The 13,411-nt window shown below is 45.0% G+C and overlaps 1 protein-coding gene across 1 annotated transcript in view; it reads right to left on the reverse strand.

Moving 5' to 3' along the window:
• MOXD1 (monooxygenase DBH like 1) overlaps positions 1-13,411 on the reverse strand; it is a 193,168-nt gene that overhangs the window by 119,290 nt on the left and 60,467 nt on the right. The window lies entirely within an intron of this gene.

A 13,411-nucleotide genomic window follows, 5' to 3' on the forward strand; every position in this document is an offset into this window, starting at 1 on the left:
GACAAAGGCAAACACTCTACATTCGGTGGTACTGTACAGACTCTCCTGGATACAGGAGTCGTAGTACAGGTGCCTCTTGAACAGAGGGGCCGGGGGTACTATTCTCCGCTGTTTCTAGTCCCGAAACCGAATGGGTCGTCCCGGCCTATTCTCAACCTCAAGGCATTGAACAGGTTTGTGAAGGTTTCCAAGTTCCGGATGGAAACCCTTCGCTCTATAGTTCTGGCCTTAGAACCTGGGGAGTTCATGGTCTCCCTGGATATACAGGATACTTACCTGCATATTCCTATAGCAGTGTCTCATCAGCAATACCTGAGATTTGCGATTGGCAACTGCCATTACCAGTTTCGGGCATTACCTTTTGGTTTCACAATGGCTCAGCGAGTCTTTGCGAAAGTCATGGCGGTGATGACGGTGGTACTCCGCCGTCAAGGGGTCAGGATACTGCCGTATTTGGACGACTTGTTAATCCTGGCAAATTCCCCAGAACTTCTCCTACGTCATCTAGATGTGATGGTCCGGTTTCTGCAAGCCCACGGGTGGCTCATCAACTGGAAGAAGTCATCCCTGATCCCTGCTCAGAGCATGGTGCATCTGGGAGCACTATTGGACACTCACAACCAGCGGTTGTTCCTGTCTCAGGAGAAAGTCCTGAAACTTCAGGACAGGATTCGTTGCTTCCTATCTCGTCCGCAAGTGTCGATACATTCGGCAATGCAGGTGCTGGGCCTCATGGTGTCAGCATTCGACATGGTGGCGTACGCTCAATTTCACTCTCGCCCTCTCCAGAGGCTGATTCTAGCCAAATGGGACGGCCTGCCTCACCGGATCAGGTTTCAAATGATCTCATTGACTCCGGAGGTCCGTCTGTCGCTACTCTGGTGGCTCCGGGACCAACAACTGTGCAGGGGCCGTCCGTTCTGGATATCCGACTGGGTCCTGTTGACGACAGATGCAAGTCTAAGAGGTTGGGGCACGGTGCTGGAGCAACACTCCCTTCAGGGCCGGTGGACCAAGGAGGAGTCCCTCCTCTCGATCAATATTCTGGAGTTGCGGGCGGTCTTCAATGCCTTGAACCTAGCCCAGCATTTAATTTAGAACCGTCCTGTTCAAGTACAGTCGGACAACGCCACCACAGTGGCTTACATAAATCATCAAGGCGGGACTCGAAGCTGCCTAGCAATGAAGGAAGTCTCACGGATTCTACAGTGGGCAGAATGCCATCTACCGGCCATATCGGCAATATTCATTCTGGGAGTCCTGAATTGGGAAGCGGACTTTCTCAGTCATCAGGACGTGCATGCCGGTGAGTGGGGCCTCCATCCAGAAGTGTTTCAAATCCTAGTGGAAAGGTGGGGCCTTCCAGACGTAGATCTGATGGCGTCTCAACACAATCACAAGGTTCCGGTCTTCGGAACAAGGACAAGGGATCCTCAAGCAGCATTTGTGGAATGCGCTGGCGGTACCGTGGAGGTTTCGGCTGCCGTACGTGTTCCCTCCGGTGTCACTCCTGCCCAGGGTAATTCGGAAGTTCAAGCAAGAAAAAGGAATTCTGTTTCTCATAGCTCCAGCGTGGCCCAGACGGCACTGGTTCTCAGACCTGCAAGGCCTATCGTCAGAGCGTCCAATTCAACTTCCACCATGCCCAGACCTCCTCGTTCAGGGCCCCTGTGTCTACCAGGACCTAGCCCGGCTGTCTTTGACGGCGTGGCTCTTGAAGCTTCCGTCTTAAGGGCTAAAGGGTTTTCTGAGGCGGTAATTCAAACTATGTTGCAAGCCCGGAAACCGGCTTCTGCTCGAATTTACTATAGGGTCTGGCATTCTTACTTTGTTTGGTGCGCATCTAACGATTATGACGCTTCCAAGTTTAGTATAGCCAAGTTGTTGGCTTTTCTTCAGCAGGCCTGGACTTAGGCCTGCGTCTGGCCTCCCTCAAGGTTCAAATATCTGCCTTGTCGGTGTGGTTTCAGAGAAAAATTGCGATCTTACCTGATGTGCATACCTTTACTTAGGGCTTGTTGCGTATCCAACCTCACTATGTCCCGCCTGTGGCTCCTTGAGACTTGTCGGTGGTTTTGGAGGCGTTACAAGAGTCTCCGTTTGAACCTCTTGATTCAGCTGACCTTAAGTGGCTTTCCCTTAAGGTGGTGTTTCTGCTGGCTATTGCTTCAGCTAGAAGAGTGTCGGATTTGGGTGCCTTGTCCTGTAGTTCCCCATATCTGATATTTCACTGTGACAGGGCGGTTCTTAGGACTCGTCCCGGCTATCTACCTAAGGTGGTTTCTTCGTTCCACCTTAATCAGGAGATTGTAGTTCCGGCACTTGTTTCTCCTGATCTGTCTCCCAAAGAGCGGTCTTTGGATGTGGTACGGGCTCTCCGTATCTATGTGAAGAGAACTGCTCCTATTAGGAAATCTGATTCTCTTTTTGTTGTGTTTGGGTTTCACAAACGGGGCTGGCCTGCTCACAAGCAGACTCTGGCCAGATGGATTAGAATGGTGATTGCACATGCTTATGTAAAGGCTGGTCTCTTTGCTCCTGATCACATTAAGGCCCATTCTACTTGGTCTGTTGGACCTTCTTGGGCGGCCCAACGTGGTGCGACCCTTGAACAATTGTGCAAGGCGGCTACATGGTCTTCTGAGAACGCGTTCATAAGGTTCTATGCCTTCGATACTGCCTCTTCCCAGGATGCTTCCTTTAGACGCCGGGCTCTTGTGCCCGCTACAGTGCGTCCCCTCCCATAAGGAACTGCTTTAGGACATCCCCATTGTCCATTCCTTGTGGAGCCCAGTGTACCCCGCAGCAGAAAATGAGTTTTATGGTAAGAACTTATCTTTGTTAAAACTCTTTCTGCGAGGTACACTGGGCTCCACAAGGCACCCACCCTGACGCACTTAGCTTCTTTGGGTTGGTATGGCATTAGCCGCTGACACGTCTCCTGTCGTGAGAATGCGGTGTTGTGGCTACTAACCGTTGTCGTCTCTTTTTCTGCTACTGCATTGAACTGGTTAACTAAAAACTGAGATCCTGTGCAGGGAGGCGGGGTGATATAGGAGGCGGCGCTATGCATCCTGGGAACAGTCAAAGCTTTGAGCCTGTTGGTGCCTTGGATCAAGAGCCTACTCTACACCCCATTGTCCATTCCTTGTGGAGCCCAGTGTACCTCGCAGAAAGAGTTTTAACACAGGTAAGTTCTTACCATAAAACTCGTTTTTAGCAATGTTTTAATAAAATATCTGTATATTGGAACTCACTGTGTATTTTATGCTCTCTGTAAGATATATTGAAAGGGATACTAACAAAAGAGGGGTCAGGAGTATAACTCCCCTAGGGCGCCAATTTCACTATTGCTGTGTTTGATATATATATATATATATATATATATATATTTACGCAATGTCCGTCACTCACACAGACCAGTAAAGGAACTTGACTGGGTGCCCTAGCAAAGTTTACCAGCTGCAACACCAAGGCATCCAAAGGTGCGGCACTCTCGTCATTGAATAAATGCACTGACCCAGCTCATTTATCAATGTTTCCATATGTTTTACCTGAAGACAGTAAAGTATAGTGAAAAGCTGATAGCCAGCTGGGTCAGCATATTTATCCAATGACAGGAATGTCGCACCGTTGGATGCTTAGGTATAAACACACATAGGGGTATATTTACTAAAGGTTGATTTTAATTAATTTCCATCTATTTGATATCGATTAAAATCAATCTTACTGTAAGTTGGTCTTCCAGGGCTAAAACACACATTTAATAACATTTCACAATAAATAATTAAAAAAGAATCTCTTAGTAAACGTGTGTTTTAGCCCTGGAAGATCGATGGCAATCGATTAAAACTGACCTTTTGTAAATATACCCCATATTGTTTAAAACTATAAAAACAACAGATTTTTTTACTTCTTATGCTGATTCAGTTCATGTATGTAGATTTGGGGTTTAGTGTGATTTTTCTTTTCTGTCATTTATTTCTACTTTCAATTAACATCTGCGCTCAAGCACGTGATTACTTTTGGTATACTGTATTATGCGCTACTAACTCCAGTGTGCAGTAACATTAAGGGTACGCCAATATGGGCTATACAGTAGTTTCCACAGCAGTAGCTTTCATATTAAGCATCAGGAAACTAAGTTTGCCCCACCTTGGAAAAAGTTACGCACATAATCATGATTAAACTTACAATTTTCAAGAATTTCCTGCAATTAGACATGGAGATTTGTGCACAAATTGCAATGTTTGGTATTCAGAATAAAATATCTAACCACATTCTTTGTTAAATACTCTATCAAGCTACATTTGTAATAATAATTACACTTTTCACAGTGTTAGAATAATGTTAAAATAAGATTTTTATGTAATAAAATGTTTTTTTCTTGGCTATTTATGTACTTTATTGTAATGTGATCATTATTATTAACAGCAGCAGACACCAAAGTCTGACTGTGGTCACATACCCCAACAAAGTCAGTTTCCCAAATTACAATGGACCATACACCAATATACACAATATAGACATTTTTAGGTTCTCTTTCAGCCTTGCCAAACTGAAAGGGACTGATGGGCATTGGGAGCGGCGGCCATCTTCGGGAGAGCTGTTCTTTGCAATGTTAATGCAGGGGTGTTTTAAGAGAGAAGGGGACCCACATGCAGCCTCTGTCGCAGGCCCCCTCCTCTCCGGCAGCTAGCAGCATAATGCCAGAGTCTACTGCTCATGCGCAGGTCTCCGGGAACATGGCGCCCGTGCCTTGTTCCCGGGGACATCTCCAGTGCTCATGCGCAAATCACTTGGAAATGGGTGTGGCATCCATTTTCCACGTGATTTGTGCCCGCACTGCAGTGCCACTGTGGAAAACTGGAGGAATAAGTATACCATATGGGTGCAGTGTGCCCCCCCCCCCCACACGGACCTAGGGGCCCATGTGCACCGCACACATGCCTATGCGCATATGCGATTACTATCTTGGAGATAATACATGGGGTGAACTTGTAATTGCAGCACATAACTTGCACAGCATGGGTGTAGCTATAGGCAATGGGTGCAGTTGTGCTATGGGGCCTAGAGGCTTAGGGGGGCCTGCACACATTATAAAGTTGCACACCAATTTTCCAGATTTGCCTGTTAAGCAACTGCATCTGATCCATTACCCAGACTGAATTGTGTGAGGAGTGTGTAGTGGATGTTATAATTGTAAAGGGGCACTGTAATGTTGCACAATATGATCTGGAGGGCACTGTAATGTATCATATCTAATCTGCTCATTTTAATGTGGAGGGCACTATAGTGTTACATAATGTGGCACAATATGAAATGGAGGCACTATAATGTGGCATAATATGAACTGAAGGTTACTCTACTGTGGAGCAGTATGAATGGGGGGGGGTGAAATGGGTGACCATCGTTTGGGATGCTGGCAGTCAAAAGACTAACACCGGTATTCCGATGCTGAGAATACTTAACCCCTCCCCACACACCCCTAACCCTCCCTTTCCGCATATTGGGCATAAAATTAATAACTGCAACAAAGAGGTGTCTCAAGAAGAAAATGGACAGGGGCCCCTTTAATATGTTGCTATGGGCCCACAAAGCTCTGGATATGTCCCTAGTGCACACAAATCTTGCAGCTATCACCCCTTTATACATCTCCAATGTACAAAACGTGAAATGACTGCTGTTTGATAGGGGATTTTTGAAGACATCTAAGACGTTATTTACAAAGCGTCAGGTTGTAAAACCGAGAACTTCTTATTGTGTTACAGTAAAAGGTCAATCAGTGTGCTGGCCCCAACATAACACACCTACAACAGCACTTCGGGTGGCTGCGAGCTCCCTTTCCTCCCCATGCTTCATCTCCTCCCCAGCTGGCTCCGACTTCTCACTCTGTAAACTGTGCCAGATTGTCAGTTAGGGGGAGATGTACTAAGCCTTGGAAAGAGATAAAGTGGAGAGAGATAAAGTACCAGCCAATCAGCTCCTACTTGCCGTGTTATATGCTGTGTTTGAAATTGGTTTTTACTTTATCTCTCCCCACTTTTTCACTCTCCAAAGCTTAGTACATCTGCCCCTGAGAGAGGAGATGGAGCTGCCTGTGAGCTTGGCCCAGGAAAGAGATGAGGCACAGGGGAGGAGAGGAAAGTCTTAACTGCTGAAAGTGGCTATTGAGAATCTGAGTGTGATCAACACCCCTCACCCCTGGATCCGCCAATACAGTGATGTCTTGTGAGATGGAAATATAATTTTCTGTTTACAGTAACAACAGAAAATATGGAAATGTACCTAACTGTCTATTGTGTATAAAAGTACATACAAGTATTTCTGTATTAGGTACAGACCAAAATATATTGTAAATATTAAATAAAGTAAACTTTTGACCATTAGATTGATTAAAGACTCGAAATGACTGCATAGGTATGAGAGAATGAAAGCTCCCTGAATTTTATTTGACGCAGAACTAGTTAGAACAGGTTTTTTGTTGATATTGGTCTATTGGGGCTGTTGAGTTGTCAATCAAAGAGTTAGCCAGTAAGGAGATTGTGTGTACGCGGGTTTTGTTTAGGTTATATTAAGCTGGCAGAGGCTTTCATTTGCCCCTTGCCATTTTGGGATCCCACCCACCTAACATTTAGGTTACAATATTTATGTATTCTTTTAAGAGTTTTTTATGTTGGAATATGATATTTCTTTTTATTCCAGCAATGCAAGGCGCAGCGGGCGGAAAGCAGTGCTCCTCTGCATCTCAATTTAGTGCAGCAGAGCTTGGTTATCATTTCCTCTTTGAGAAAGGCGGGTAGGTCACTAGCTTAGGGGAGGACCAGGTCACCATCTTAGGGAGGAACCAGCACTGTACTAGTTAAGGGGCGATGGTTCTACCCAAGATGGATTGCGCAAGGGGCGGGAAACTCCGCCCCGTTTAAGTAATTTGAACTTTATATAAGGGCTGTAGCCGAGGTTGCACTGCTTTTTCCGCAACCATGATTAATATTTACAATTCTAATTTGATTTCATAAATTTGGCTGTGATCTCAATTTTTCCAATCTATACAGTGGTCCGTGTCTTTATTTATTATTATAGTTTAAGTGGTGTTGAAAATAATAAAGAATAAGGGTGACTTAATTGGGCTTATCTGATATTACATTTGTATATTGTCTACATATTTATATGCATATTTTAATGATACTATATAAAAATCCTAACTAGTTATTTTAATAGGTATATATGTGTATCTGTCACCTACTCATTTTGCAAAATCAATTAAAGCTGGGTAAACACTGTGTAATATATCGGATGATCAAGCGAATGGTCGATATATCGCTAGCATGTTGGTGGGTGTATACAAGCAATATATCTGTGAATGACGTTGTTCACAGACATGATGCATTGGCTGTGCAGAACAGCCGATGACCAATATAACTGCAGATATACAGATATGTCCCCATATATCTTTGCTAAAACAGCTACTCACGGCATGCCATGCCCTGTGAGACTACTGTACTGGTGTCAGGTGTCTTTTTTGCCAAAAATTATTTCACTGGCAGCACAGAGCGCATGTTCAAACTACAGAGTATAACATGGGAGGACAGCATTCAAGGCACAAATTTGAATACTTCTGATTATTACTTAGTGAATACTTCTGATTATTAGTGAAGACTCGTCAATGGAATGCAGTAGCGTTAAAGTACAATAGTGCAGTGGTTCTCTAACTGGTCATGGTTCCAGTATTTCTGTCAGTGGAAGCAGGTGGGATAATTTCTGACCCAACACAATTGAGTAACTCACCTGTGCATGATTAAAGCAATCTGCAAAACATGACCTGTTGGTGGTACTTGAGGACTGGAGCTGAGAACCACTGCTACATGTTTCTCACTTGTGTACATTTCTCATACTTTCAAACATATTTTTTGTTTTTTTGTTTAAAGTTTTCACTTTGTTCTGCATGATATAGATGGCAATCATACATTACCAGGAAAGTCCAGGAACAGAGCATTTTCTCCCTCATGGAGAGGGTCAGGTAGGCAAGTATGGTATATGCAAATATAGTACGTAGTGCCCTCCCACCCATAGACAGGAAACAAGTGTGTTATGTCACAATACTTCCGTAAGCACAATGTCAGCCCTGATCAAATTCGAATTAAAGTAGTTTAATCATACCTCTGAACTGTCCCTTCTTTTTGGGACTGACCTGCTGTCTCACCCGCGGGCCGCAGTGTCCCGCGATGGGGTTCAGTTAGGCTCCTGTCATTGCTGCCATGCTTAGCAGATGTGAGCATGCGCACAGCGTCTATTAAGCCAGAGGGAGAGGGGGCCTGCCAGCAGCTCACAAAGCGCTGGTCATGCCCCCTTTAGTGATGACACGCAGGGTCGTGACTCGCTATCGCGGCACTACCGCGAGGCCACACCCCCATTTGTTTAGGGCATGCCCCCTTTTCGGACACGCGCTTCGCATGCATGGGAGTCCCGCTTGTCTCCCTTTGACTCCCATAGCACAGGGTAATATTTGGCTTGGTTCAGAGGTGGACACTAATCGCGGCTGCTGGGATTTGTACTGAGACATATCTGTGCCTCAGAACTTATGCTTATGTACAAGGTGGAACATCGGTGGCACCACTGAACATCTGAAAAACTCTGCGGTCGCTAAGTATGCCCTATGGAACTACTGTAAGATGCCACTGCCGTTTTTACAGCTTATAAAGACAAGGCCGCAGGCTGAGCCTCCCCCCCCCCCCCCGCCAAATGGTCGTGACATGCCTGTATTTTTGTAGCCACGCTCAACATCGCAGCACGGATGGCGTGGCTAGTGTGCCCGTGAATTAATGCGCACTATTTGCAGCATGGTGAATAATGCATACACATAGCGATAACGCTGAGCATGGCTACATCTGTACCTCCCCCAAACAGTCACTGTCTGTAATCACTTAGTGACTTTGGGGGTTATTTAGAGATGAACGCAGATTGTTGCATATGCAGCCAGACATGCGTTCATCTCCTCACATGCTGGGGGCCGCTCAGCACAGGGAAAGGCTGCCCAGCATGTGTGCGACTGCCTCCCAATGTAGGCCGATCAGAACTAAGGTGACCGCTGACAGAGTAGCCTAGCTGCGCTGTCAGGTAGTTGGTGGGCATTTATTTTCCGAAGCGGCTGCGTGGGACATCACGCAGCCCTGAAAACGATTCCGGCCTGCCCCCATTTGAAATGCCCTGCCCCGCCCTACGCCACAATGACGCCTCCCCAACTGCTGCCACTGTCAATCACATTGCGGCCGCAACGTGTAAGGTGGTGCACGCATACAGCAGCTGGTGCGCGTACACAGACCACCTGGATGGGGCCGCTGCGAGCGACGGCGTGGCTGCGTCCAAGTCTGAATTGGGCCCTTAATCCACCCCATGATGCCCATCGCAAGACCATTGCGGCACATGCACAGTGTGACTCAGACAGATGCATGATGGACACAACATTGGTCAATTGCAAAAACATTGGAATTGCATCCATTGCTGAATCAGGCCCATTGCCTGGTGATCACAAGGGACCAGCAGAAAATAACGAGGAACTGGACATGCAGTATTATTTGAAAGAGGGGTCTCATCTCTTTCCAATTTATATGCAACAAAGGGGTTAAGAGATGGTACCTAGGAAATTTCCAATGGATTGCCACAAATTGAAATACTGCTATTGGCTTTACTAATTTAAGAATTTGGATACATTTTTGGGATAAAATATAAATAATGTGCCAGGACAGGGCTTAGATATGTTTGTACACAAATATATAAATATATTACACATAAGACATGCTGAAAGTGAGATTAATTAGAGTAGAGAAAAGATGTTTCGATGTATCACGTCATGACATTGTTGGCTAATAACAAATCATACAGTCGACATGACAATTCCTTTCTTGTTTCCATGTCTATGATGCAATTTGCTCAGAACAAGTGTGTCAGTTAAGGACATAGAATAAAAGAATGCATTGTTACTGTCATCCATTGGCTTTTATTAGGTGCTCATGGCCAGACTGTCTCTTCTGCACACTGTCAATAACACTGTTGAATTGAGGTCTGTTTGACATTTGTATGTATAGAGACTTTGGCATTACTAATGAATTCTTCTACCAGAACAGTGTTTCCCTAGGATCCATAATTTATGCTGCACAATTAGTGTACAGTACCTTTAACAGTTCACCAGAAAGTGGGGTCTATTCATGAGCAGTGAAAATTGTGGTGTCTGTGGAGAAGTTTCCCATGGCAACCAATCAGCTGCTCAGTACAATTGCATAGTATGCAAATTATAAATGTTACTTCAATGCTGGTGGGTTGCCATGGGCAACTTCTCCACTGGTTCACCTCTCCACACTTTTCACTGCTTCATGAATAGACCACATGGGGGTCTATTTACTAAGCTTTGGAAGAAGATAAAATGACAGAGATAAAGTACCAGCCAATCAGCTCCTAACTACCATGTCACAGGCTGGTTTAAAAAAAATTACAGGAGCAGAATGGCTGGTGCTTTATCTCCATTCACGGCTTAGTAGATAGACCCTATAGACTTTAAAATGGCATCCTGGTGTATTACTTCCATGTAGAAAGAAACCTACTGTACATATGTTGGCAAGAGGTAGGTTTAATGAGAATCCAGCATTATTACTGCAGGTCAAAGTCTATGGGTAATATTTATTCATTATTTATTATTTATTTAATATTATTTATTAACAGATTCTTATATAGCGCAGCAAATTCCGTTGCGCTTTACAAGTGGAAATAACAATGATATAACAAAATTGGGTAATAACAAACAGTCACAGAGGTATTGCAGAAATAAGAAATGTTATAATACCCTAATGCACAGGTTCTCAAACTCGGTCCTCAGGACCCCACACGGTGCATGTTTTGCAGGTCTCCTCACAGAATCACAAGTGAAATAATTAGCTCCACCTGTGGACCTTTTAAAATGTGTCAGTGAGTAATTAATACACCTGTGCACCTGCTGGGTTACCTGCAAAACATGCACTGTGTGGGGTCCTGAGGACCAAGTTTGAGAACCACTGCCCTAATGTATTAAGAAAAACACATAGGGACAGGGATTCCAAAAGAAGCATATAGCTGTGATGTGTTAGAAGCAGTGCTTAAAGTGGTCCTAGAGAGGTGGTGGAACTCATCCCACCTCCCCCTGACGCCCATGCAATAAAGGTATTGCGTGAGCAAAAGGGGTGTGGTGTCAAAAAGAAAGGGGCGTGGTCACACAATAGTAATAATGCCCACAGTAGTAGCACCCCTAATACACATAATGTCCACAGTAGTAGCACCCTGTAAAACACAATGCCCACAGCAGTAGCGCCCCTCTTACTATGCCCACAGTAGTAGTGCTCCTTGTGCAATGTCCACTGTACTGGTAGTGCCCACAGTGGTAGTGCCCCTTATATAGAGCCCATAGTAGTGGTGCCCCTTATACAATGCCCCCAGTAGTAGTGCCCCTTATGTCCCCAGGAGTGATGCCCCTTATGAAGTGCCCCCTTTACAATGCCCTCATTAGTAGTGCCCTCATTAGTAATGCCCTTAATGGTAATGCCCCTGTATAGTATTGCCCCCAGTAGTAATGTTGCCTGTAGTAATGCCCCCAGTCATTTAGCCCCAGTAGTTATGCCCCCAGTAGTTTAGCCCCAGTGGTAATGCCCCTGCAGTTATGACTCCAGTAGTTTACCCCCACTTTAGTTTAGCCTCCTAGTGGTAATGCCCCCAGTAGTTTAGCCCCTGTAGTTTAGTCCTCATGTAGTTTGCCCCATGTAGTTTAGCCTCCAGTAGTAATGCCCCAGTAGTTCAGCCCCTGTAGTTTAGCCCCCAATAGTTTAGCCCCTGTAGTTATGCCTCCAGTAGTAAATGCGCCCCTGTAGTTTGCCCCCTTGTAGTTTGCCCCCAGTAGCTTGCCCCCTTGTAGTTAGCCCCTGTAGTTTAGCCCCATGTACTTTGCCCCCAATTAGTTTGCCCCCAGTAGTAATGCCCCCCTGTAGTTTGCCCCCTTGTAGTTTAGCCCCCCTGTAGTTTAGCACCAAAGTAGTAATGCCCCATGTAGTTTAGCCCCTGTAGTTATGTCCCCAGTAGTTTACCCCCAAGTAGTAATGCCCCTGTAGTTATGCCCCAGTAGTAATGAGCCCCTGTAATTATGTCCCAGTAGTAATGAGCCCCTGTAGTTTGGCCCCAGTAGTTTTCCCCCTTGTAGTTTGCCCCCAGTAGCTTGCCCCATTGTAGTTTGCCCGGAGGTAGTTGGCCCCCCCGTAGTTTGCCCCCAGTAGTTAGCCCCCTTGTATTTTGCCCCCATTAGCTTGCCCTTTGTTTTTTGTCCAGTAGGTAGCCCCCTTGTAGTTTGCCCCCAGTAGTTAGCACCCTACTTACTAAGTCCCGCTCCCACGTCCGACTGCAGCAGTCCTCCTGGCGTCCGCTCCTCAGCACTATGAGAGAGACGTCATGACGTCTCTCCCATAGCGCACACTGACAGAGCAGGGAGCCGGAAGCCGGAGCTCATAGTGAGCTCCTGCCGCCTGCTTCTGCTGTGCAGAGAGAGCCGAGGGCCCACTGGTAAAACAATCTCAGCGGGCGGACGGCATCTCCCTGCGGCAGAACGTCCAAGTGGAACTGACGGAACGCAGTTCCACCCCGTTCCGGCTCATTTTAACCCCTGGTTAGAAGCAAAGTAAACTTTAATGTGACCACATAGCCTCTGCTACAGGACCCTGCAGCACTACTGTGTATGCTTGGTTTATGCATGGAAACCTATGTTTATGTCTGAAATATAAAAGAGTAATGATTTTATTAGTTTTGTTTCCTTTTTTATATTTCAGGCATCAACTTGTTTGGATTTGCTCGGATTTAGAACACAATGCTTAGCAAATTGACCCCTGAAAGTCTGTTAAGCAGACAGTAGATGAAAGAATATGATATACATTACCTATACTGGCAAAGATAAACTCTGTCTAGAAATCAGTGGCGCACCCAGGGGGGGTTTCCGGGCACCCAGAAAAACACATTATTTTTTTTTAGCTGCATGAGTATTATTAATGGCTGTCTAGCGTCCTCTGAAGCCTGCTGTCTTCCTGGTGGCACTTGTAAGTGCTTAATAAAAGTTTACTTTATTTTAATTATAGTACATATATATCCATGTGCATACATATATACACACATGTATATACATACATATAAACACACACACATATGATATATATACACATGCGTATATACGTGTACTGTATGTATATATATATATGTATGCATGTTTAATATGCTATGTGTATATGTATATATGTATTGTATGTATATATATATATATATATATATATGTGTGTGTGTGTATATATACAGTATATATATGTGTGTGTAGATAGATAGATAGATAGATAGATAGATAGATAGATAGATA

The sequence above is a fragment of the Pseudophryne corroboree genome, chromosome 4 (assembly GCF_028390025.1).
Source record: "Pseudophryne corroboree isolate aPseCor3 chromosome 4, aPseCor3.hap2, whole genome shotgun sequence".
Classification (NCBI taxonomy): Eukaryota; Metazoa; Chordata; class Amphibia; order Anura; family Myobatrachidae; genus Pseudophryne; species Pseudophryne corroboree.